Source organism: Mus musculus, chromosome 13 (assembly GCF_000001635.26).
Source record: "Mus musculus strain C57BL/6J chromosome 13, GRCm38.p6 C57BL/6J".
Taxonomy (NCBI): domain Eukaryota; kingdom Metazoa; phylum Chordata; class Mammalia; order Rodentia; family Muridae; genus Mus; species Mus musculus.
Window position 1 is genome coordinate 98158578 of NC_000079.6, and position 26876 is coordinate 98185453.

General features: G+C 46.2%; 1 protein-coding gene and 1 long non-coding RNA gene across 5 annotated transcripts in view; one reads left to right on the forward strand and one right to left on the reverse strand.

The window, feature by feature from the left end:
- Arhgef28 (Rho guanine nucleotide exchange factor (GEF) 28) overlaps nucleotides 1–26876 on the reverse strand; it is a 308082-nt gene that overhangs the window by 259984 nt on the left and 21222 nt on the right. The gene's annotated exons all lie outside the window — the stretch shown is intronic.
- Nucleotides 12839–19902, forward strand: Gm34469. The gene is made up of 4 exons (XR_003950641.1): nucleotides 12839–13017; nucleotides 17575–17650; nucleotides 18710–18929; nucleotides 19089–19902. It is a non-coding gene; the product is annotated as a predicted gene, 34469 (long non-coding RNA).

The following is a 26876-nucleotide window of genomic DNA, read 5'->3' on the forward strand; positions in this document are numbered from 1 at the left end:
TCTGGGCTGGAGAGATGGCTCAGCGACTGCTCTTCCAGAGATCCTGAGTTCAATTCCCAGCAACCACATGGTGACTCACAACCTTCTGTCATGGGATCTGATGCCCCCCTTCTGGTGTATCTGGAGAGAGAAATAGTGTACTCATGTATATAAAATAAATAAATATTTTTAAAAAAAGATAATATGCTCTACAGAGATCAGCCTCCTGTTTTGTGAAAGCTCATGTTAGGATATTGAACAGATGCAGCATAGGCTAAAGGGCTGGCTTGCCAAACACATACCTGACAAGGAACGTTCAAACAATCTCACTGGCAAGTATATACATAGCAGACAGGGACACATCTCACTGCCGAGAGGGAACAGAAAGCAATAAACACACAGCAAGATGCTCAACAGCACTAGCCACGGGGGACATGCAAACTCACATCACAGTGAGATCAGCACCTGCCATTCAAGACAGCTAAAACAGAAAGAGCTCTTTCCCTGGAGAGGATGGGGAAGCCAGACCACAGTGCTGGTGGGATACAAAGGATGCAGGCACCGAACATCCAGGGATCCCTAAAACCAAGCACAGAAGTGCCACCAGTAATTTTATCAATGGCTTTTTCAAACAGACCAAACTAGATGGTCCCAGACATCCTTCAACAGCCATAATAGTTCAGCTCTAGAATGCAGATATACACACATCACAGAAACATATAGTGGGTCTCTGCATTCTTGGCTTCTGTATTCATGAGTCCTACCCAACAAAGACAAAATAAACAGTAGGCTTATAATGGTTGCATCTGAACTAAACTCAAACAATACAGTATTGCTTGCCCAATGCTGATAAGTTATTAGGTATTATAAGCAATCTACAGGTAAGTTAAAAATATGGGAGGAGTCATACATGTTATATGCTAATACAACACCATCTTTATAACACTTGAACATCCTCCAATCCAGGTATGCAGGGGACGTCCTGGGCCAATACCTACCCACAGTTGCAAAGGCACAACCACATGCTATTTATCAACACAAAGGGAGGAAGCAATGATACAGACAGCCACATAGATAGAGTGTTGGGAAGTGAGGCTAGAGACATAACTCAGCAAGAGGGAGCGCTTCCGCAGGGAGCCTGGATTCAATTTCCAGAACCCATGTCGGACAGCTCCAGGAGGAACCAACACTTCTTGCCTCCCTAATCGCCCGTAGTTATGTGTATATACCTACACACAGATACAGATACACACTCAATAATAATAGAAATAAATCTTTAAAAGCAACAGGAAGTTGCATTGAACAACAAAAGCCAACCCCAAGAAGTGTAGAGGATACAATTCCATAGACAACATTTTATAAAAGAAAAATGTCATTCAAATGGGGACAGACTGGTGACGACTGGGCGTTAAAACCAGTAGCTGAGAGGCAAATGTAGAAAGGTAATTATGATGATAGAAAGGAACAACACACTTGAGGTTTCACTGCCATTCAGTGTCTGACATGGTAGTGGGCAGACATGCTCCTCACACAGGTGACAGAATGGTACAGCACAGACATTAAAACCACGTGCTGACTCGTGGGAGTAAAGTGGGAAGCCTGGATAAGGCTACATACCAGTCCTATAGAACTCTGCCCTAGTTTTTATTATTTGATATTCGTTTTATTTCATAGGTATGAGTGTTTTCACTGCATGCATGTATGTGCACCATATGTGTACCTACTGCCCAAAGAGGCCAGAAGAGGCTGTAAAATCCACTGGAGCCGGAGTAATGGGGACTGTGGGGTGCTGGAAAGGAAACCTGGGTTATATGGCAACTAGTGCTCTTATATGCTGAGATTTCTCTTTAGCTCCTGGAGACTTTTTAAAGGTGTGAGAGAGAGAGAGAGTGTGTGTGTGTGTGTGTGTGTGTGTGTGTGTGTGTGTGTGAAGCAGTGTGTGTGTGTGAAGCAGTGTGTGTGTGTGAAGCAGTGTGTGTGTGTGTGAAGTTATGTGCGGCGGCTGTGGAGGTCAGAGGGCAACAGATCCCCTGAAGCTGGCGTTACCGCTGGTTGTGAGCCATTGGCATAGGTGCTGGCACGGAACTCAGGTTCTCCAGGAGAACAGGAAGAACTCAGTATTTGAGCCATCTCTCCAGCTGCTGGTTAAAATACTACCAATATAGTTCTGTAAGCTGTAAGCCTGGAGAGAAATAGAACAGCATATCCAAAGAATCTCTTATTGTTTCTGACAACTGCCTGGGAATTCATAATTGCCTCAATAAAAATTCCAGTTAAAAGAATCCTACCAGAGCATCTGCATCCTAATCAGCCTTTTCCCTTTTTGTGGTGCCCAGGACAGGTCCCTGTCACTCACGCTCTCTCGCCCTCTCATTTCCCTATGCTGTTTCTTGTTTTTGTTGTTGTTTTTGTTTTTTCTAGACAGAGTTTCTCTGTGTAGCCCTGGCTGTCCTGGAACTCACTCTGTAGACCAGGCTGGCCTCGAATTCAGAAATCTGCCTGCCTCTGCCTCCCGAGTGCTGGGATTAAAGGCGTGCGCCACCACTGCCCGGCTTCCTATGCTGTTTCTTGACGTTAGTAAAAACATTATTAGGGTTTCTTTACTGCTTGCTGCATTTTGTTTAATCATTTTGTGTCGCAGCAAAGCTTCGTTCTTTGAGAGTGAATCTGAGGGGCTGGAGAGAAGGCTTGGCATTTGCTGCTTCTCCAGGAGCCCCAGGTTTAGCTCCCTGTACCAACAGGAGAGCTCACAAGCAGGAGACCCAACCTTCCCTTCTGCCCTCTGTAGATGGACATGAAGCACGCATGTGGTACACAGACACACATGCAGGCAAAAGTCTCACACATTTTTTTAAAAAGACTGGACTTGAATTTTTGAAATAGCAAAAGATTCCCAAATCCACTGAGGCAGTAATACGTGTAAACTAAATAAGGAATGTTCTTTATGCGCAAAAACAAAGTAGGCGAAGTCATGAAATGGTTTCTCCTGTGACGTTCCTTAATTTAAGATTTTGAGATCTCAGAGAACGCTTACGTTCTATTGGTTGAAAAAATCCCCTTAAGAGGCGGCAAGAAACCACAGAAGGGCTTCAAGTGGGGCAAGATCTTACTTGAAGTTGTATTTCTACAACACTGACCCAAAGAGTACTGAGGAGCCTGGAGAAAGGGGTCAGTGGGTCAGAGAGAAGAGATGAGGCGTGGACTCATGAGCTATCTCCTGCTACTTGAGCCTTTAGCCAGGTGTGTGTTCTTAGAAATTAACAGTACTGAGCACTCTGGAGAGGCAGCCACACCTCCCCTTAGGCTCCCCTGTGTATTTCAGACTCCAGCCGTGACTGGCCATGACAAGCCTCTTGCTTTCTAGCCCCACCAGACTCAGTATCATCACCACAGGGATTGGTGAGTACTTCCCTTCTATCATAAAAGCTGAGAAATTCCTTAAATGGAGCTGCTAATGATATGCCCATTTCTAGACCATAAAACAAATGGACAAAGTATGAATGCTGGAGATACTCTAGAGCAACGTTTTAATGTTTAGAAATGACCTTCCTGCAAAGATTTGAAGCACTGAGATTTAGCCTTAGAAATATGACTGCTTTCGAAATGTTTAGTTGAGTAGTTACTTAGTCCTGCTATGAGTTAGACCAGATAATAAAACAAGCATAAAGTCCCCTCCCTTTCAGTATTGTTCTACTTATTTGAAAGGAAGGACATGCACACGTGAAATAGGTAAATAATGACCCATGGAATAGACAAACATTGACGACAATATAAACACCCAATTGCTCGACAAATATTTACTGAGTGCTAATTACGTAGTGGACAGATGCTGTGGTGGGTCCTGCTCTGGGGGAAATTCCAGCTGTGTGGGAGAGGGGAAAGATGAAGCCCCAGTGTGCCTGTGGAGGCAGGAAGAACATAAGAGCACACACACACAATGGTCCATCAGCAGGGGAGGTGCCAAGCACGGCCTCTGAAGAACAGAAAGCCTGAGTTGGATTTAAAGAATGTGGTGGCTTTTAGGTAGGGCCATACCTAGATCGGAAGGCATGAGAAATGAGGGCAGCAAACTTTTGTGATTCTCAGAATGACTGGCTTGGTGAAGGGAGGAAAGAGAAGGAAGACAGGAGTTGCTAGTGGCCTTCGGCACCCTGCACCAAGGACAGTACGTGTCTTCTCATGCCAGATCTGCGCAGCACCAGCAGCTGCCCCACCTCAAGTGCTGACTCTGAACCCTGTGGAGAAATGCTTAGGAAGCACTGGATGTGGCAAGAAGACCATGAAGGGAGACACTACAGGCGTAAAAATTGGACATCACCTCTTGGAAGTATAAAGGAAGACCTATTTGTTGAGCTACAAAGACCTCCATAGCCCAAAGACATATGTGTATAAGAAAATTACAAGAAAGACTATCCAAACTCCATTCTGTCCAAGGTAATGTCACATAAGAGCATGGACAGCAGGCTAGTGGGGGGAGGAGTTAAGATGACGGAAGTGACAAGAATTGTGTTTTAAAAGGAACACTATAGTGTCTGGGATTAGATGGACGAAAAGAAAAGTAAGCCCAAAGTCCGGGCAACAAGGAAAGAGCCATGGGTGTCCTGGGGAGGGATACTATTGTCCTTCAGGGAGAAACTGCTGTCCCTCAGGGAAACATTGCTATCCCTCAGGAGGACACTGCTGTCCTTCATGGAGACACTGCTATCCTTCAGGAAGATACTGCTGTCCTTCAGAAAGACACTACTGTCCCTCAGAAAGACAATGCTGTCCCTCAGGAGGGCACTGCTGTCCCTCAGGGAGACACTGCTATCCCTCAGGGAGACACTGCTGTCCTTCAGGAGGACACTGCTGTCCTTCATGGAGACATTGCTGTCCTTTAAGGGGACACTGCTGTCCCTCAGGGAGACACTGCTGTCCTTCAGGGAGACACTGCCGTCCTTCAGGGAGACACTGCTGTCCCTCAGGAGGGCACTGCTGTCCCTTGGGGAGACACTGCTATCCCTCAGGGAGACACTGCTGTCCTTCAGGAGAACACTGCTGTCCTTCATGGAGACACTGCTGTCCTTCAAGGGGACACTGCTGTCCCTCAGGGAGACACTGCTGTCCCTCAGGGAGACACTGCTGTCCTTCAGGGAGACACTGCTGTCCCTCAGGAGGGCACTGCTGTCCCTCAGGGAGACACTGCTGTCCCTCAGGGAGACACTGCTGTCCCTCAGGGAGACAATGCTGTCCCTCAGGAGGGCACTGTTGTCCCTCAGGGAGACACTGTTGTCTTTCAGGGAGACACTGCTGTCCTTCAGGGAGACACTGCTGTCCCTCGGGGAGACACTGCTATCCTTCAGGGAGACACTGCTGTCCTTCAGGAGAACACTGCTGTCCTTCATGGAGACACTGCTGTCCTTCAGGAGAACACTGCTGTCCTTCATGGAGACACTGCTGTCCTTCAGGAGAACACTGCTGTCCTTCATGGAGACACTGCTGTCCTTCAAGGGGACACTGCTGTCCCTCAGGGAGACACTGCTGTCCCTCAGGGAGACACTGCTGTCCCTCAGGAAGACACTGCTGTCCCTCAGGGAGACACTGCTGTCCCTCGGGGAGACACTGCTGTTCCTCAGGAGGGCACTGCTGTCCTTCAGGGAGACACTGCTGTCCCTCAGGAGGATGACTTGAGTACTGAATGGAAGCAATGACTCTCAGGAGACACTGTGTGTGTGTGTCTCTCTGTATGTGTGTGTGTGTGTGTGTGTGTGTGTGTGTGTGTGTGTGTGTGTATGGTAAGCTACTGACCAAGATGCAGATGCAGAGAGCAAAAGAGGCAAATATGAAGATGGACACCCACCTCTAACCCTGTGTTCTTGGAGCCTGCAGAAAAACCATTCCATACCCTAACAATTAATTTTGGAATTCAAGATTAAAACAACAACAATAAAAAAAGTGTTTTCTCTTTCCATTGACTATAAGAAGTTTCAATGAGGTACAAAGAAAAATGCCAACTAAAAAGGCATTATCCTTAGATCAGCCTGAAGGGTTTGGGGTATATCACCATGGTGGAGTGGTAAGGGAACTTGCACAGGGTTAATCTGTAGCACTGAAAAATAATCCCGAACATTAGACTAGCATCAAAAAACATAAAACCCTGCCCTTGAGACATTTAGGGACAAAACAGACCCATGTATAGTTAACAAAGATCTTGAGGTAGTTCTGACATTCCAGAAAGCACAGTTAACCGCATAATAATACCCTTCGTGTGTTCTCCCGGGACATAGTCCATAATTTCCTGTTTTCAAAGGATCTTCTAAATGAAACTCCTATTTTGCTCTATTTAGATATTACTAGCTCACTTTAAGTCGAATAGAAAATCAGCACTCTTCTTACGTGACACTTCAAAGCTACTGCTTAAAAACATGCAACCTGTATGGACGGACTCCACTAGGATGAATGACTGTATTGTATGTCATGGAAGTACTTTGTTGGTATTCCACTCTGAGGGAAACCAAAGACAAAGGCTTTGTCTTTCCAGGCAGTCTTGATGTGGACCAGTGGGTAGTCTTAACATTGGATACGCTCCAAAATGCTCACTGCCTGCGGTGAGGCAGGTGAAACTTGGACTTTTCCCCTCTTCCTGCCTTCAACTCATACCCAGACCTCAGGCCCAAATGCCCCTGCCTCAGCTCATGCTTTCTGCGGCTCAAAGGTCACCATGTTCTCTCAAGCAACACTGGGCCCCTATAGTGAGGCTCTAGATTTGGCCCCCAGTGTAGGGAGAGAACAGAGGAGGGGAGGAAACGAGAGGAGAAACAGGAACTAAATCTTGAGCTCTCCAGAGCCTAAGGGAACAGACATCAAACCTAGGCACATTTTCCTATGCCATGAACTGAACTAACTCTGTGTTCTAGAAAACACAACCAAAGACGTGAACAGGGTGTGCAGATGAATACACAGCAGATTTCCAGTCAGTGCCTGAATGGCTTCTTCTCAAGTCACAGCATTAGCCCTGTTTATGTTCCTCTCAGTCCCCTCTCAGAACACACATCCACATGTGTACACACAAAGACACACTTTTCCCTATCTGGTCTCCCAGTTTCTATGTATTATGTTTATTTATGTATATGAATGTTTACCTATGTATATTGTATGTGCACCATGTGTGCTCAGAGCCATCGGAGAACAGAAGAGGGGGTCAGATCCCCTGGAACTGTAGCTACAGACAATTGTCAGCCTCCATGTAGGTGCTGGGAGCTGGATCCATGCCCGCTGTAAGAGCAAGGAGCTCTCTCAACCACTGAGCCAACTCTCCAGCCATTAAGTTCCCACTCTTTGCTGAATGATTGCTAAGTAGGTAGCATGATCAGAGTTAATAAGAAAATGAATTCTCAGGGGTCCAAAGCCTTGGTTTATCTGTACCAGCAAACCGTGACTCAAAAGGGAACCCAGAAAAAAAGAAAGATGCAGCTTAGTCAAGAGACAATGGAGTCAGGCCTCTTGACTAAATTATAGAAAACATGTGTGTTTGTGTGTGTGTGTAGAGGGAGAGGAGGGAGAGAGAGAGAGAGAGAGGGAGAGAGAGAGAGAGAGGTGGGAAGAGAGATCAATTCACATGCCTCTATACAGACCACAAACTTAGCTAGTTATGTGTCCTACAACTTTAGATTGCACGTTTGCATAAGAAATGTCATTGTCGCTGACAGCTCATCTAGCACTCAGTAAAACACAGGTGTGACCAAGCGCTTCCCCGAGGTGCCTAGTAAAATTCAGACCAAGTGGCTGATTTATTGATGGACAAACAATAGCACCAGTTCCAGAAGACAGTGTTGTCTGCTTCTCCGCTGTGAAGCCATGCCGGGCTTCATTCAAACAGTTCATCTTTACCTTTGTGACTTTGTTAAAAAAATAAAACCTAAATTAAAATTTTAAAAAGTGATTCCCTCTGTGTGATGCCACCACACTCTGGACAGAGACATAGACATTATTTTTTACTGTGAAAGCAACGCCTTCATGAACTGCTCTGAGATTCGGCCTCTGCAGGGATAGGGGGAGGGGATGCTTTCTTTTTACCTCTACACCCACACTCACACTCACACTCACACCCACACTCACACCCACACTCACACCCACACTCACACCCACACTCATACCCACACCCCCACTGTGCCTTCAGACATCCTTCCCCATGTGGGTCCCCTTTGCTCCTAGTTGCTGGAAGGTACTTCCTCCTTCCCTGCTCCCTGCTTTTAGCTAAAAATCCTAGGGTGCAGGGAAACAGGGAAACAAAGCTTTCAGCCCCAGGAAGTCAAGATTGTCCTGAAGCTAAGGCCATGATTTTGAGAACATTAATTTAAAAGGGGGGGGGGCACTGCTTGCTAGTAGAGAACCCAGAGGAAATATTAAGATGCCAGAAAATAACTGAGAATACACACCTAAATGAAAGGAGTTATGGCCCTGCAGGTGAGGCTCACAGGGTGACCTTAGAGGAACTTGTTCATTGGGGTTTTATGGCTCTCCTTTCTGCTAAAGTATAGCCTAAATAGCTTCAGGGTCTGGTCAGAACTCTAGCTGTTCTCCAAAAGTCATAAACACAGGAAGGGAGAGAGAGACAGAGAGACAGGCAGAGAGAGAGAGACAGACAGACAGACAGACAGACAGAGAGACAGAGAAAGAGAGAGACAGAGAATGAGAGAGACACAGAGAGAGAGAGAAGGAGGAAGAGAGAAAGACAGACAGACAGACAGAAAGAGACACACAAAAAAAGACAGAGAGAGACAGAGAAAGAGAGAGAGACAGAGAATGAGAGAGACACACAAAGAGAGAGGGAGGGAGGGAGAGAGAGAGAGAGAGAAAATGGAGCTTACGACAAGAATCTTTCTCCTGGAGACCTGTGTTGGTTGCCAAAGCCCTAAGATCAGATTCCAGCAGGCTCTGAGGAAGCAGACAAACCCTGCCTCATGTGAGACTGGAAATAACAATTGGGAGTCCCGAACAGGGCAGGACTCACAGTGACACCTTTAGTCAAGTAACAATTAACAATAATAAGAGAAAAATAGGGCAGTGAGGTACAAAGGAAAGGACCAGTTTTCCCAGCCTGGGGTTTACGTCTGACAGGTATGAGGGAACAGGATGTCCCCTCAGATGCTTTGACTGGAAAACTAACATGCAAATGTCCAACACTACCAACACACACATGAGGCCAGCTCAGAATTCCAAAATGCCCACAGTTAACACCTCATTTGACATCGGCTCACAATTTAAAATTGTAAATCACTCGACAGAAATCTTCATTTCCAAAAGATAACAACAATAGAAAAAAAAAAAATTCAGTCCTTTCCAAACATCAAATAATAGATTAACCAATCAGCCTATAAACCAATAGATTTAAATAAAGGTGCTTCGAAAACATTTTTTTTTGGAGAGGAAAATGTTTATTTCAGCTTATGGGTCTTTTCCATCATGTTCATCATGAAGGTAAATCAGGGCAGGAACTCAATTCAGGAACCTCGAAGCAGGAACCGAAGCAGAGGCCATCAAGGGATGCTGCTAATTGACTTGCTCTCCATGGCTTACTCAGCCTGCTTTTTTATGCAATCCAAAACCACCTGCTTACGGGTAGCAGTACCCACAATAGGTTGCACACTTCTGTATCAGTCATCAAATAAGAAAATGTCCCTACTGGTTTCCTGCAGGCTGGTCTGGTGACAGTTCGAAAACATTTTTTAAAATGAAATAGGATGTCACTCAGAAAGATGAGGCTCAGATGACGAGGCCACAAGGAGGACTTCAGGAAAAAAGAAACTGTTTACACCTCATTTAATCCGTTAAATAGAATGATGGAAAGTCAACTAGTATACACTGGATTTTGAATCTTAAGAAATGAGCCAAAAAAAAAAACAAAAAAAAAAAAAACAAAAAAACAAAAAAACAAAAACAAAAAGGTAAGAACTAGAGGTAAAGATCCATTAGGAAAAACAAAACACAGAATAAGCCCAGACCACTTTATATAGTAGTTCCAGACTGAGAGTGGCTACTATTCAAAAAGAAATAACAAGGGCTGTCTTTACAATTTCTATGAATTGACAAACAGCAATTTCTAAGATTTTCAAACTATATTAGCACCATAAATATATCAAAACAAAGAAATCTTAGGCAATTTGCAGAGTACCATGTGATTTCACCTTAGTAAAGTAATATTTTGGATAAAAAAAAAATGCAGAAGTGATGTTGTGTCCCTCACCTCTAATGCCTGAACTTGGGAGCTAGAGGCAGGAGGACTGGGAGTTTGAGGGTAGCCTAGGCCAGATCTTGAGACTAACACACAAAGGAAAAAATAGAGAAATATCAAAACTATCCATGTTTGTCCTTGACAATGTGAACTTGCTGAGAGGGACACAATGTTACAAGTCTTTAAAAAGTATCTCTATTGCTTGATACGTGAGGGCCACATACTTTACCTGTAAATAGTTTTTTAAATGTTAATTATAAACAGTTTCTAATTTCAAGTTTAAATTGCAAAATGAAGAGTAATATAGCTATATATTTAATATGTAGTTTATATTTAAGTTGGTGTTTAACATGTTTAAAATTTTTAATTCTTAAATCTTTTAATCTACTCTTTTTTAAAGAAACTAAACCACCACAAAACAAAAAATAAATTACCAGCCTATACTGCACTTGCTTCAAGACTTTCAGATCCTTGCCTGTAAAAATGGTGTCAAGGCCATGAAACTCAAGAAGAATGAAGACCAAAGTGTGGACACTTTGCCCCTTCTTAGAATTGGGAACAAAACACCCATGGAAGGAGTTACAGAGACAAAGTTTGGAGCTGTGACGAAAGGATGGACCATCCAGAGACTGCCATATCCGGGAACCCATCCCATAAACAGCTTCCAAACGCTGACACCATTGCATACACTAGCAAGATTTTGCTGAAAAGACCCAGATATAGCTGTCTCTTGTGAGACTATGCCGGGGCCTGGCAAACACAGAAGTGGATGCTCACAGTCAGCTATTGGATGGATCACAGGGCCCCCAATGGAGGAGCTAGAGAAAGTACCCAAGGAACTAAAGGGATCTGCAACCCTATAGGTGGAACAACATTATGAACTAACCAGTACCCTGGAGCTCATGTCTCTAGCTGCATATGTATCAAAAGATGGCCTAGTCGGCCATCACTGGAAAGAGAGGCCCATTGGACTTGCAAACTTTATATGCCCCAGTACAGGGGAACGCCAGGGCCAAGAAGTGGGAGTGGGTGGGTAGGGGAGTGTGGGGGGAAGGGTATGGGGGACTTTTGGGATAGCATTGGAAATGTAAATGAGGAAAATACCTAATAAAAATATTTTTAAAAAAATGGCGTCAAGGCATCTATTTTACAAAGCTGTGCAAACAACCAAAGCAGCTACTGCAGATCAAGCCTCACCTGCACTCAGGCAGAATCCTCCCTACTTTCACACACTGGCCTCTGAAATTCTGTTCACCAGTTAGAGCCCTCTCCTCAAAGCCTTTCAACACCTCAACAGCCTTCTCTACCTCCTGGTGTTTCCTCTTTAGCTTTTTAGGAAGAGAGCTGTTCCTTTGATTATTTGCTGTCACATCATTATTATCAACCATTGCTAACTGATCAGACCCAAACTGGACCTCTTTTTCCCTGGCATTCCCCCCACCCCACCCCACCCCACCCGCATCCCATTCCCCCCTCCCCCGCATCCCCCCCTATCCCCTACATTCTTGCATTCTCCACATCCCTGGCATCCTCCACACTCCCCTTCATTCTTACTGCTAATCCGCACTCCATGCACCATCCCCACCACCACCACCGCTGCCACCACCGCCACCGCCACCGCCACCGCCACCGCCACCGCCACCGCCACCGCCACCACCACCCGCCTCTGTTCTAAGGGCCTGTTAATTAATCATCAAGAGCATATAACTCCCACCTCCGATCCATCCTGGTAACCAGTGCCAGGTATAGCACTCAGCACTCAAAAAGTCATTGTTTCCAACGTTTACCCCGGTCACCACTGGCCACATAAATCCTCACTTGGCCCAAGACTAGCTTTCCATGTGACAAAGCTCATTCAGCTCCAAACTGTCACCTCCACGAGTTTCTCCTTGCCTAGTCTGACACTGTGGTAGGTGACATTAGAAGTTGAACCTTGGCTCAGCTGCCCACTAACTCTGTGACCTTGCGCTCCTGTGCCTGCTGCTCTAGCCAAATGGAATCCAGGAGGCACCTGGAAGTACTGACACCCAGCAGGTACGCAGCAAGTCCCTGGGTCCTCGCTTTCTCTCTTCATCTTCCCAGGGACGGCATCCCTCATTTATCCTGCAGCTTAGCCGTCAGCTGTGTCTCTGTTCTGTTTGCTAACTGTTCCTCTCATCTTCTAACTGCATTCTTCCTCTAGGATCTTTCACTGTTCCCTGTACCTGGACTTAAGAGAACAAGTCTAATCATTAGACTCTTTGACACAGACTAGCAGACAATGGCGATTGCTCGGAAAACATCAAGAGTCTTTAACAGTATTTGGGCATCTGCTGGGGATTGGGATATTTTATGTTAAATGTTGTATCATTGAGCAAGAGAAGATAACTCCCACGATTTCTGAGATTGGCAATGTATTGCTAGGCAATAAATAGTATCAAAAAGCAAATGTTATAGCATGTTAGAAGGTGGCAGAAGAGAGTATAAGGTGAGGGAGATCGGCAGAGAAGGAAGTAGGTGAGATTTTAAATACAACTGTTGAGGAAGGCTAGCAGGGGAAATCTGTGCAGAAGAGCTGGCAGAGCTCTGGAAAGCCTGCAGGCAGCGTGAGCATGCGCACAGAGCTGCAGCATTGTGAGCATGCGTGCAGCGTGCGGGGCGCGCAGACGCCTGAAGCAGAGGGACAGAGAGAGAACAATGAGAGGTGAGGACAGTGAAGAGTGGAGGGGCTAATCCTGCAAGGCCTCGTGGGTCATCCTGAAGCACTGGGCTTCATTTGCAGCGTGAGGGTCCATCTCCAGTTTGGAGCTGAGGAATGACATGAGGTGACATAGGTATACTAACAGGTGTGTATATACTACCATACTGTGCAGCGACACACTGAGAGGGGTCAAGAGTCAGAGCCGGGCTTGCTAGACGCCATTACTGAGACTCAATCCAAAGAGGATAATAGGTGAGAAGGGGCTGTGTCAAGAAAGTGGTGAGATTTGGCTATATGCGGCAGACAGCTGGTAATATGTCCTGACCAAATGGGAGAGAAATTAGATGGGGGAAGGGAGATAGCTGTCTCTCCAATCTTGAAGCCTGAGGAAAGCATGAAGCCGCCGCCAGCAGACATGGGGGTGGCATGGGTGGTACAGAGCTGGGTGAGGAAACCAGGAGCTTGGGCACAGATGCTATCAGTCTGAGAGACATGCACACATGAAGACATCCCAGAAGCATGAGACACACACTCAGCACCTTGCCAATGCATGAGCCTCTCTGGTGGCTGAGGCTTTTTCATTGAACCCTAAGATAATGAACCCATCATCATTGAAAGATGAACAAGGCTAACTGAGAGGCAGAATCTGCGCCTGCCCTACATCTCAAAGTCCAGAAGGGAAACAGGAAAGGCATCCACGGCCAAAGGAGATGGGAGCACCCAAAACAGGGCTTTTAGAAACAAAAGCACAGCCACCCTCTGACCGCAACAGACAAGAAGTGTAGAAGCAACACAAGGACCGGAAAGTACCTGGCCGTTTCACAAGAAAACTCCCCCAGCCCGCCTGCTCTCACCCAGTTCTCCGGTTAGAACTTGGCCCACGGGGCTATTTTCCTTGGAAAACATGGTCATTTTACAATGAAAAATGAATTCGAATTTTCTAACGGTCAAGAGGAGAAACTAGCAGCAAACGTAGCAGCTCAAGTCAACCCTGACTGCCAGAGACCTTTGCCTCCTGACCGTTTCTCAGTGTACGAGTACTGCCTTGGGAACGATGCTTTCCCCTGCCTACACACAGGCTTCCTAGAGAGTTAATGGGTGCCTGCATATTAAACACCGTGAGCTACTCAAACAAAGGGACAGTGAAACTGGATCTGTGAGGTGTGGAGGTTCAGAAACACCAGTTCTGTGGTTTATACGACCTCGTGGTAGCACAGGCCTGTAATCTCAGCACTCACGAGACAGGAGGATTACGATTTAAAGACCTGCTTGGGATTTAATGGAAAGACCCTGTCTTTAAGATTTTAGAAATGTCAGGTTTATGATTCTGTGGCAATGTGCTTGTCTAGTGTGCACAGGCCTTGGGTTTAATTCCCAGTCCTGAAAAAAAAACAGATAATTGAATATTCAGATAAGCAGAAGTTATCTTGCACTGGCTTGTGGAGGCATAACGAGACGGCACGGGAGACTCTTGAAGTTCAATCATGAAGTGATCTCTTACGATAAAAATGCAAAGTCAATCAAGTCAAAAAACCATTAGAAGTCCCTAAAGATACATTAAAAGCTGTCATTTTAGGAAGACTCCGCCCCACAGGTTAAATGTGCTGACCTGTGAACCACAATTAGGCCAAACCCTAGTTGTACAAGCTAGAAGCATGACAAAACCACAAGAGAAAACACGGACCTTTGTCCAAAGCTGTAGAATCAGGCACATTGTGAGGGCCATCCATGAAAAGGGCCTTGTTGAAGGCGTTTTCACTCCTATTTTCTATGTGCTGTCCAATGCCATTCAAACGGTGACAATTAGCATTGGACTGAATAGGCCACTGTACAGATGTTGTTCATATTTCACTGAGATGGGTTTCCCGGGCCCAGTGGTACTGGACATCAGTATTCAAGCAACTTTGCATTTCAATTCATTCCTGCATCGAAGCAGGCCAAGGACCAGAAGAACACACACATAGCCTAGAGAAGACAATCCCCCCCTCTAACAAAGCCAGGGTGTGCTGGGATTCCTGTGCACCTGGGGACTTTACAGCTCTCTGCTGCTTATCTCAGGAAACACCAGCGAATGATGGCCAAAAAATTATCAGACACACAGAGAGTAGAAGCCAGCCAGCAGCTGGAAAGGACAGTACTGCTGGCCTGAGTCTGCAGAGATGCTAATGAATTCATTTCAACCAATGAATGTGTTTCACCAAGTGGCCTCACTATGAATACCTGAGACAAGAGTCCACACATTTCAAGGTCAGGGAGTCTGAACGTCTCATCTACTAATGATGCGTGAAAACCTCTGGATTTCCGTTTCTATGTGGATTGCCCACTGCCACTAACCTCTCCCTGGTCTCCCCACTGTTAGCCCCAGTTCACTCTGTAGCCCCATGGCTAAGCTTCATATCCTGAAAATACTGTCGTTGACTACCATCTAGCCTGGTCCCCTTCTAAAGTCTTCAGTGGCTTCCAACAACCTAGAGAGCAAAGGCCTCCCACTGTGTGTGTGTGTGTGTGTGTGTGTGTGTGTGTGTGTGTGAGAGAGAGAGAGAGAGAGAGAGAGAGAGAGAGAGAGAGCCCCTTCAGGGTCCCAGCCATGCCTTTCTTCTCCAGAGCAGACGTGTGGGGTGCTTTACCTGGCCTCTTTCCCTTCTCTTTGTTAGCAACTGGATCTTCCCTCTGGGAAATCCTCCATTGCGTATAGCTTTGACAGGAAGTAGAATTCCATGAGTATTACAGAACCCGTGGGATTTTCTCTGCCCTATGCCTGCCCGAGTAGAGCCAGGAACTGGTACATTGCGAGCATGCATAAGCAAGGTCTTCTCAGTTAATTTAATTACCAAAGTTTGTCTATATTGTTTGCAGTCAGAAACTGTGGCTAAGTGACTCTGCAGCTTCTAACTTCAATAACAAAGCAGCCATCCACCTATGGTGACCGATTCAGTATCCCCCAAACACCACACATACACAGCCACCCCTGTGACAACCTCCTGGAGAATAGAGGCAAGGCAGGAGAACCCTGACAAGACAAGCCTGAGTCAGAAATGCCAATCCAGAGAGCCTGGATGGGATACTGAGCCTCAACAGACTGATGTTAGTAAGCCATGCTAAGGGAAAAGACACATAGCCCATCACACATACTCAGGACAGGACCATGACTGGGAATGGGATTTAAGATCCCACCCATGAAGCTATATACAAAATATAAGAGAAAGGGCTGAGAGACTAGAGTTGTAAGCACGGCTCACTCAAGGGCACCTCGGACACTGTGAACATCCTGAAATGAAAGAGAGGTTCTGACAAAACCTAACATCAGAGCTCCAAAACCATGAGAAATCTCAATTATACTTTCCGTAATTAACTTTTCGAAATGCCTAGTATCCAGTCTTAAAACACCCTTAATATTTCGCTCACCTCCATAAAATCTGACAGCTATTAAGCCAAGGCATGCGGCTCCTGTAAGCCCATTCCAGAATATCTTGATTTGTGACGTGGCACCCTCTCTATCCCATCCTATTCCTGAGTGAGAAGCAGAACAGCTGCATCACCATCAATGGACCTCAACCTCTGCATCACCATCAATGGACCTCAACCTCTGCATCACCATCAATGGACCTCAACCTCTGCATCACCATCAATGGACCTCAACCTCCCTAACGCTGCAAGCCTTTCACACCTCATGCTGTGGTGACCCGCAACCAAAAAATCGCTTCCGTTGCTACTTCATAACTGTAATTTCGCTACTGCTATGGAAGGTAGTGTGAATATCTTATGTTTTCTGATGGTCGTAGGCAACTCCTGTAAAAAGGTCATTCGACAACCCCCACATCCACCGCAAGGAGTCTCGACCCCCAGGTTGAGAACAGCTGATCTAACTGCCATAGAGGAACTCATCCCCCTGAGATGAAATCTCCTGGGTTCTGCCTTTGGACAAGTTAAGCTCATTAAACCTTCATTTCCTTCTCTGTAAAATGGAGCTCTTGAGGGCAATCAATACAAACCTGGGCTGGTAGTGAATCACAGCTTCTGGGATGTGCTACCCTGATGAATTGCCCCATCACCCAAGAACCAGTCAGTCAGTCTAAAGTGGAAGGTACCCTTAGGCACCACTCCGACACTGGTGCTGACCCCAAGAAACCACCCGATTGCTTGTGAACTCAGTTTCCCACCTGTAACACAGAGATGCCAGCCATTCTTAGATGTGGGAAACGCGGCAGGGCCAATTTAAACTTTAATGGCTTCTAGATATACACAAATACCATTACCAAGTGCTTATGTACTTATGAATGACCTTCTCAGAGACAGATTTCCGACACCACCTTTGAATTTCCAGTTCAACCACTTTCCTCACGTCCCTCATAAACCCACAAAGACTCTTTATTGCTTACCGTGCCTCTAAAATCCGTTTGCCTTCCAACCTTCTTACTGTGGCTCCATTCTGCCTGGCTCTATAATACTGGGTTTTTTTTTCCTGTGCCCAAATATTTACAGTTTTAGCACCTGTCTCCCGCACACTGCCTTCCTTCCTACTCTCATTCTATTCCCACGTTTTCTCTCCCTCCCTCCCTCCCTCCCTCCCTCCCTCCCTCCCTCCCTCCCTCCCTCCCTCCTTCCCTCTCCTCTCCCCTGCTCCCCTCTTCTCCCTTCCTCTTCCCCTCCCCCACGACTCCACAAGCAGATCCTAAAACCCAGTCCACTTCCTCTCCTTCAGGGAGCCCCTCCAATGACCCCACGTATAAGCATCCTAGCTGAACGGAGGACTCCAGAATTCCCAGCCCAGCTTCCAGGTGAGAGTTCTGACTTGGCTGACATCTTAACTTCCTTCCTGCTACTGTTATCTCAAGTAGGTAATAAGTTGCCAGAGGGAGAAGATGGTATCGCCATTTGTATCCCCGCCCGGTCAGTTGAGAATAGTCCAGACAACACAGAGGAGCACCAGAAACCTCAGACCTCTTTGCAGCCTCCTGACTTGTATCCTCAGCTCACCTCCCAGACCTTCCACACGCTCGTGTTCCACCAAAGGGAACCCTGATGAGGTCACGTTCTCAGGTCTTCAGGCCAGTGAGGCAAAAGAGCGGGACAACATCAGCAGGAGGCTACGCTCCACATGGTGACAGCATTAAATTCAGACTCGGGTCTCAATGTCCAGCCACAGTTAAAGAATGGCATTGCCTTTCCCCTAGTAGGAACTGAACCACAAGTTCATATGAAGACGCGAGTCACAGATTACAAAACAAGAAAAACATTGGGGGGGTGGAGGCTAGAAGTCCCTCAATTAGAACAGTAAGAGTTGATGTGCCATGGTTATTTGACCACTGAAAAACATCAGTTTTGAAAGTTGTTTAACACTGGGCATAGTGGTGCACACCTTTAATCCCAGCACTCGGGAGGCAGAGGCAGGCAGATTTCTGAGTTCGAGGCCAGCCTGGTCTACAAAGTGAGTTCGAGGACAGCCGGGACTATACAGAGAAACCCTGTCTCAAAGAAAAGAAAAGAAAAGGAAAGGAAAGGAAAGGAAAGGAAAGGAAAGGAAAGGAAAGGAAAGGAAAGAAAAGAAAAGGAAAAAGAAAGAAAGTTGTTTAATGGCATAAAGCCAAGTGACTAGAGGTTTGCTCTGCATCGGCCTAGATATGTTAATATTGTAAAAAGCAACAGCAGTGAGGGTAGTTTGGAGGAGAACTTTTAACGCCCTCCATGGTGTCTTCCAGCTTCCCCCATAGTACAATCCAACCTACACAGCTGCAGGGACACAGCTCCCTTCCTGTGCTGCTGCCTCCCATCCACTCCAGCTCTCTGTGAGACCTGGAGCCGCCTCTAAATGTGTGGTGACCATTTACTCTCCACAGGCATACCAGAGTGTGTTATCAGTCCCTTCTGAATGACAGAACTGGGAGTCCCAAGTCACCAAATGAAACTTGATCAGGCTCAGAATTTAACCCAGCCTACCTCCCTTCAGAGCTCACAACGAAGCTACAAGCTACGCCACCAAGAGCCATTTTTCACCTCTTTCTTAGTCCCAAGCAAACTGTTCAATCAGACTATCAAAGGTTTCGTCTATGTCAACAGGTCAGTGTCGAACTCTTATTATAAATCTGACCCAATTCATTTTCACTCCTCTTAACATCTCAGAAGGGATAGCCATCCTTCTTTGTCCTTCAAAGCTACTTGTCCCTTCTAAGCTATTGAATTTCTGTCATCCACTCGTTCACATACATCTTTCCACAGACAAGCTTCCCGGTCTACGTGAGAAGTCTACACGCACAGGACTGTCAGAGCATCAGAACACAGCTCTCCCAGTGCTTCTCCAAATGAACTGTCTGCAGTTCTAAAACAAGTCAGTACACCCCGAGAAAGATGTCTCCAAGAGCCATTTAACTCACAACCTCAGCCAGGGCTTGCTCCCACCTGCCATGGTTAGCCATGTTGTCCAGGAGAATGAGGGGTTCTCATTTGTATAAAACAACCTGATGGGAGCATCACACACATACTTCTCTCCACTCAGAGAGCCATAGACCCGGACACTCAACTCAAAGAGAGAAATGGGGCCTATGCAGATGCCACAGCAGAGGGAGAAGGTCCCCAGATCCACGGGATGTCCCCATCTCCCCACACCACAGGGGACCCAGGCATGTCTCTCAGTCTCATTGCTGCCACCACTGTGTCAGCATCTCTTCCCTGATCCCTTGAGCAGCAAAGGAACAGCTTTGTATCAACTTCCCAATATCCTAGCTACTACTGGTCAGACAAACACATACTCCCTCCTGGTGGTTCCCAGGTACTTTATCTGTTGTAACAAGTAGAAACATTACATAGAAACAACAAGAGTTCCTTATAAAGCCAAAAGGTCAAAGGAAAACAGGGTAACTAAATAAAATCACCTTCAAGCCAGAGACGGTTGGATGCAGCGCAGCTGGCTTCGCTTTATTCATGTCTTCGGACAAGTAGCTTGTTATTTCTGAGCTTTCGAATTCCCAGTTTTCACATTTCTCCAGGTTAATAAAGTAAGAAGGTTGAACTATATTATGGCTATAGCTTCCTAATCATAAAGGGAGCTGCAGTGAACACTCTCCTACCACTTTGAATATAAGTCTGAGAGTTCTGGCTTCTGGCTATACCCTGCAGAGTGTGGTGGTGCCAGAGGGACTGTGAGTTTGAGGCCACTTTGAGCTATACAGTTGAGAGACTGACTGGAAAATCCAAATAACAAGGGGAGGGAGGGAGGGAGGGAGGGAGGGAGGGAGGGAGGGAGGAAGGGAGGGAGGAATTCATCTTGATTTCCATCCACGTCTTCCTCACTCAATGACCATTCCTTTTCTAACCCTGCCACTACTATGTATATAATATCACCTAGGCAATATTCCTAAGCAGGACCACATACAGGCTAAAAGCTGAGGATTCAGCTCCATACATGGATACTAACCCAGTCTGACAACTCATTAGCTTGTGACTAAGCAATCCACTTAGTGTAAGCCTGCTTCATCACATGTAAAGTGAGGATCAAAATATGCCTATCGAATAAGGTAGTTGAAGGAGCAGGTGAGGAGCATGGAGGGAGCTCTTAGCAAGAGGCTGGCACATGGGTGCTCATGGCGTTAGTGTGGTAATGGTGCTGGTGAATATTACTGTCATAATATTATTTGCCTGAGGTTGCTATGTCCCCACCCCCCGATTTGAGGAAACACATCCCAAAAGCCAGTAGTGGGAAGGAAGAGAGATGCTTCTGTTTGCAGAGGGACTGAAAGGAGGTGAGAGGGAAAGGGAACCATTGCTGGAATAGTGAGCCAGCCGGTGCTGCCATCCTGAGCAACCAGCCCTTTTCTGGCCCCTCACTCACTTCTGCCTATTCTGTAGAGGAACCTACCGTGACATCTCAGGAGCCAGCACAGGCGAGCTATTACTTCAGCTACCTGACTGTGAGAGATGCAAGACAGGCATGAGAAAGCAGAGTAGCCTGCAACTTCTGTAACTGAATGTGTTTGGGAAATTGCCTTCCATGTAATATAATGAAAAGCTGTTTCATGCTGTGTCTCACTCCAGAAATTGCAGATAACTTTGGCTCACCTATAGACTGCTGGTAATGCTGTTTCAGGTGTAAAATATCACCCATTCTATGCCACAAAAGACTTATACTATTTCTTGGAAAGAATTTTCCCCCAAAACACTACACAAGAACTCTCAACACGAGGGCCCTACTCAAACAGTCCTGCCTTGCTCTTTCATGGTTCACAGGCAGCTGCCATGAACACGAGATTCAAACTTCCAGGGAAATGTAGATGTCCTAAATGCAGGCCATTATGCTTTTCCAAAAATTATCTGTAGAAATAGGGAAACTTACATGACATCAGAATGTGACTGTCACACGAAAGCACCCCTGAACGAGTGTAAAACACACACACACACCCCTAAGAACATTATGACTCTAGATACATATGGAGGAAAGGCCAGTAGCATTCTTCTGAGAATAGTGAAAACAGTTGAAATATTTTATTGTTTTCTATAATCTCCATGCAATTGCGTCATTCATTCAACTATCAAGTAATTAAAACATGGAAAATACTAGGCAAGGGAACCTCGGCCCTTTTGGCCTTGAGATGCTCAACCCAGTGAGAATAACAGACCATAGCAGAGAACTGTATGTGCAAGGCATCTCATGCAATTTAATCCAAACCAAGCTTTGGATTAAACTGGGACAGGTGGGAGCAGGGACTGCCCAGGGGAGAGATGACGGCGACTCCAGCTTTACCCCTGACATTAATTCCAACCTTCATTTTAGTGGCAAGATCCTTCCATTTTAGCTGGATTGTAGTCAAGCAGCTAAAGCTTCCGTGTCCCAGGATACTGATCAATCCCATTATAGATATTGTGAGCCACCATGTGGTTGCTGAGAATTGAACTCAGGACCTCTGGAAGAGCAGTCGGTGCTCTTAACGGTTGAGCCATCTCTCCAGCCCAAATGTGGCCAGTCTTACATGTTGACCTAATACTAGTTTAGCTGCATTGTCTCAACTACACTGATTATTTTACTTATCACCTTTTGGTCTTTAATGTTATTAATGGAAAACTTTAGACGATAGGGGGTTTGTTGATTCTTTTTTTGAGGTGAGGTCTCACTGTGTGTCACAGCTGGTCTCAAACTCTTCAAGTCAGCCTCTTGCCTCATCCTCCTGAAGAGCTGAGATGACAGGGCATAGGCCAGCACACCTGAAGATTTGAAATTACATACAGGACTCACGTTATGTTTGTTTAGACAGCGCTGAGCTAAAGACTACATCACCCAGCCTACCCTGATGTTATCTGTGACAATGATGAGGTCATAGCTGGCGGGACGTGAACAGACGTACTTCCACTGCCTAACTCAGGCTACGCCCTCCTAACATCTTTCCCTGTTCTTGCTGGATGGATAGGGATGTCTAGCTAAGCCAGCTGAAAGCAAGCCAGTGAACCACAGGGGTGACCCAGGCGTGGTGGCGTAATCTGTTGCTTGGATAATCTCAAGAGTGATCCACCCTGTTCTCCAGAAATCTGTAAGATTAGACAGCTCAGTAAAATAAGATGTTAGCTAAGTCCCTCTATGGAAACCTAAGCTGTATTCCAGTTAACACAAAGAAGGCATGTAGGGAAAGGTCCAAAAGGAGCCAATCCATTTAAGGATACCTAAAAGAGCAGGAGCTAGCCAGGGCAAGAGCCTGGCCTGATCCCATGAGGACCAGCCGCAACAAGAAGGCTTATTTCAGGTGCAGGAGATGGCAGAGAAGGAAGAAGGGACAGGATCAGCAGGTGCTACTGTGAGCCCTCAAACAAAGACGAGAATACTAAAGAAGGCACTACAGAGGTGGGCCCCATGCTGGAGAGCACAGAACTGTGGGTGGGCAGAAGTGCCTTCCCAATTCTGTTTTGCATGGCTCTGTCTGATGATAACCTTACAGAAATTGCAAATTCACTCTGCCTGTTTTCTCTTTGCAAAGTTAACTAAGCCTTTTTCTTTTCTTTTTTATTGATCTGCTATAATTGTGTGTCTGTGACACACGTGTGTGCTCTTGCATGTGAAGGTTAAAGGACAGCCCTGTGGGTCGGGTCTTTCCTTCGATCTTTCCTAGAGCTCCAGGGATCCAACTCAGGTTGTCAGGCTTCCAGGGCAAGAGCTGTTACCTGCGGAACCATCTCACCAGCCTGTGTACTTCACGTGAGAAGAAATCCCATCCAAAAAAATACATAATAATATTTAGAAACCTTAATGATCAATTATACAAATGTCTTTTAAAAGCATGAGCCAGAGTACGTTACATAGAGCCTCTGAGTTCCAGCCTTTGTGGCTGATGACAAAATTCTGACTTGCCTTCTACCTCCCAGAAAACCAAGGGTTAAGTGAGATTGTCAGTCAGGGCTGTTAACTGTAAATGGATAAACTCACTTTACTTTCTTACACTGAAGGAACTCTACAGTGAGTAACATCCCTTCCTTGTATAAAGAAGTAAGCTAACGGACAGAGGGAAAACAACAGAAACAACCGTAATTTTCCTTTTTAAGACAGGGTCTCTCACTTTGTAGCTCTGGCTAGCCTGGAAAACTCTACGTGTACCAGGCTGGTCTCTAACCCACAGAGATTCAACTGCATCTGCCTCCCAAGCACTGGGATTAACAGCATGCCACACCACACCCAGCCCACTGTGCCTTCCTCACTTAAAGTTTCCTACACAAAAAAAATGAACCTATTCCATTAGTGTATAATGCAAATTGCCAGGCCTCTCCTGCCAGAGATTTAATCCAGGAGGTCTCAATGCCCAGAGTTTATATCTTTAAGGCCTCCTCAGGCAGCTCAAAGGCTGGCTGGTTTGGGGTCCAATTCTCTAAACCAGAAAACACTGTCCCAGATCACAGAGCCTAGTGCACATAGTATCACAGACAGCTGAACTCTGTGCTGTCAATCCAGGCACACAGCATGTGTGGAAAGAGTCCAGTTTGCACACACGTGTGTGAGTTAGGTGTGGGAGTGCAGCATGTAGCAGGCATGAAACAAGACAACGCAGACACCAGTGATGGGACACCGTACAGTACGTGTCACCGTGGAAGCTGATTCACATACTGACTCCAGCAACAGGACAGATGGTGGGTGACTGGCTCGGGCTCCAGGCATCGTGGGGAACGGGAGCTGTGGGAAAAGCGAGTATAGGCGAGATAGAAAGGTGCAAAGGAAGATGGCGTGCAGATGAAGAGAGGCTGGCTGTGCTGAGTGGCCCTGAGATGTGCTTGTCAGGACCCAGGCCAGAGAGGAACAGGGAAGCACACAGCATCTCACAGCATCTCGGGCCATGCAGACCTGGCAAGCACCAGGAGCCAGGGATGCATTCTAGATAGACCGCTGGCATACTCAGTACTTTAAGGTTGTCATTCCAAAGGCAGCAGAAGAACCTGCAGAGTGCCAGAGTAAGGCAGAGGGGGACCTGGAAATGAGAGCCATTAGGAAGCCATTACAGCAGCCCAGCGAAATGAAAACACGCGGAACACAGCTGAAGCCACAGGAAGAAATTCGCAAAAATAATAAGAAACAAAACATTTACGTTTTTTAAAGTTCGGTGTGAACAGTGGTATACAGAATCAGGAGACTCCTTAGAGTTTAAAATGCTCGTTAGGGAACTCACACCACACCTCTTACTGTTTTAGTGCTTTGTATTTGAGATAAAAAAAAATCCCCCGCGTGGCCCACACAGACTGGCACATTGAAACTAATTCCAGTGTTGCCCGTGGTCCTGTCATAACCTGTTTCACACCAAATGCTGGAACACACAACTAAACCGTGCTCCTGCTATCACACAGGCACCCACAGTACACCTGTGTCATACCAACCGCCGCTGAACTCACCCTAAGAACAAGCACGAATACCATGTGCAGGGCTCAAGTGTGTAACTGGGAGTGGTCACACCTAAGTTCCACGCCCATCATAACGTCAGACCCACATTAAAACGGGCTGATTGCGCACTGGAGGTCATTAACATGCAAGTGAGTGCCTGCAACGGCTGAAGTCCTACACCAGAAGATTGCTTTTGAAAGCAGTAGTTCTAGAAGCCAACGTAGGCATTGCTGGGTCTTGACTAAAGAGACTAATGCTGGTTTTGAAAAGTGTTTAAATTCTCTGCAGAAACCATGCTGTTGTCTGTCCCCTGGAGGTCAGGGGACGGGAACGTGCGAGTGTCCTTGGGAATGACTTGGGGAACTGAAGGACCCAGGGGACATAACGAGCACGCAGAGAGTGGAACAGAGGTGAACAGGATAAGCCCGTGGGAGGAGCCGAATGGAAATCTTGCTCAAGTTCTAAGCGCACTTGCAATACAAGGACTCCTGGAAGGCCTGAAAGGCCTGGGAACACAGGTTCTGAGCGAACACAGTTCGGGATCTGCAGGATGGTGTCTAATCAGAAGAGTCTCCCTCTAAAAATTTACCTTGGAGAAGTCATAATTGACCAACTGGATAGCAATTTGCCTGAGGCTAAAGAATGTTGTGTATATATATATATATATATCTCGTATATTTTTCCTAAGAAGATTTAAGAAATGTACGTAAGTCAGATCATCCAAGACAGCTGTCTCCCTTCAGAGGGTGGCAAGTTCAAAGACGAAGGGAGATGATGATTCCCTGTGAAGACAAATCTGAAAATGTAGCCTCAGTGGAGACTTCCAGGACCTTTCGACTAGAGCAGATCCTTCGGGTCTCTTGAACATGAGGACAAGCTGGACCCTCTCCCAGCCTTCCACAGAACCTCCGAAGAAAAGGGAAGAAGGGCTCCAGACTCCCGCAGATGGGTCGGCAAGCTTGCTGCTCGTCCGAAGCATGTTTCCTAGTCTCTCGGCTCCATAGGTCCCTCATCTGAAGCATGGGTACATAGTAAGGTCACCATAGGAATTAAAGCTAAGATACGTATATGAATGAGAGCCAACATTATAGGAAAAGAGCTCCGCTGTTTCCTTGCATGATACTGAAGTGAAAGTGCTAGATTAAGGTCTAGAGTCTAACCACAGAAAATAACATAAATGACTGGTACTATCATTATTAACATCGAACTCCTGATCTATCTCTAAGACAGGCCCCCAGTTGTTCCTGACTGGTTGACTACACCGCACTGGGCATGCTTTTTTGCTCTACTTTATTGGGTTCTTCTATCCTCCACCCTTCCAACCCTTATTCCATCCTAATCCCTTCCAATCCCCCAGCACTAGGTAGGAGAGAAAGGAGCTTAGATGAGAAAGGGATGTGGACCTCTTTACACCACTTCCTGCTGATAAAGGGTGTCAAGTTCCCTGGAGCAAGTCCAGTCTTTGTCATCCAAATATCTCCAACCAGCAGCCCAGCAGCCCAGCAGCCCAGCAGCCCAGCAACCCAGCAACCCAGCAATCCAATCCAGGAATAGCAAATGCAGCAGCAGGGCCTGCAGCAGGAGGGGAAGCAGCAGCCACCACAGGTCCGCTCAGGGCTCTCTCCCATTTACACCCAAATGGAAACTATCTGCAGCTGGCAAAAGCCACACCCCTCCTAGAGCATGAGACAATCATAGTCAGCCACTGTGGACAATCTGAAGCGACCCCACATCCCACACCGGGGATTAAAACAGAAACGGACTCACAGAGGGTAACTGAATTTTCAAGGAAACCAAATTTCTCACTACACCACTTGAACTCTGTTTCTACACTTTCGTTTAGATGTCTGTGTAGGTGCACACAGTAGGTGCACACAGCCTACCCAACAGTAGTACACCATGCATCCCCAGAAGATACAGAAGGAAGGTGGGTGGGTTTTTTTGTTTGTTGGGTTTTTTTAGTTTTTTTTGTTTTTAGGGGTTTTTGTTTGTTTGTTTGTTCCTTGTTTTTAAATGTGTTAAAGAAGCAGAGCCTTGCCAAGGAGGAAACAGAAATCTAACACTACAGAAAAATCATAGTACACTTGACTCTGAAAATTTCTAACATAAGTAGAAAAAAAAATAAACGTATCATTGCTGCAACTGATGCGATTCTAAACTCAACT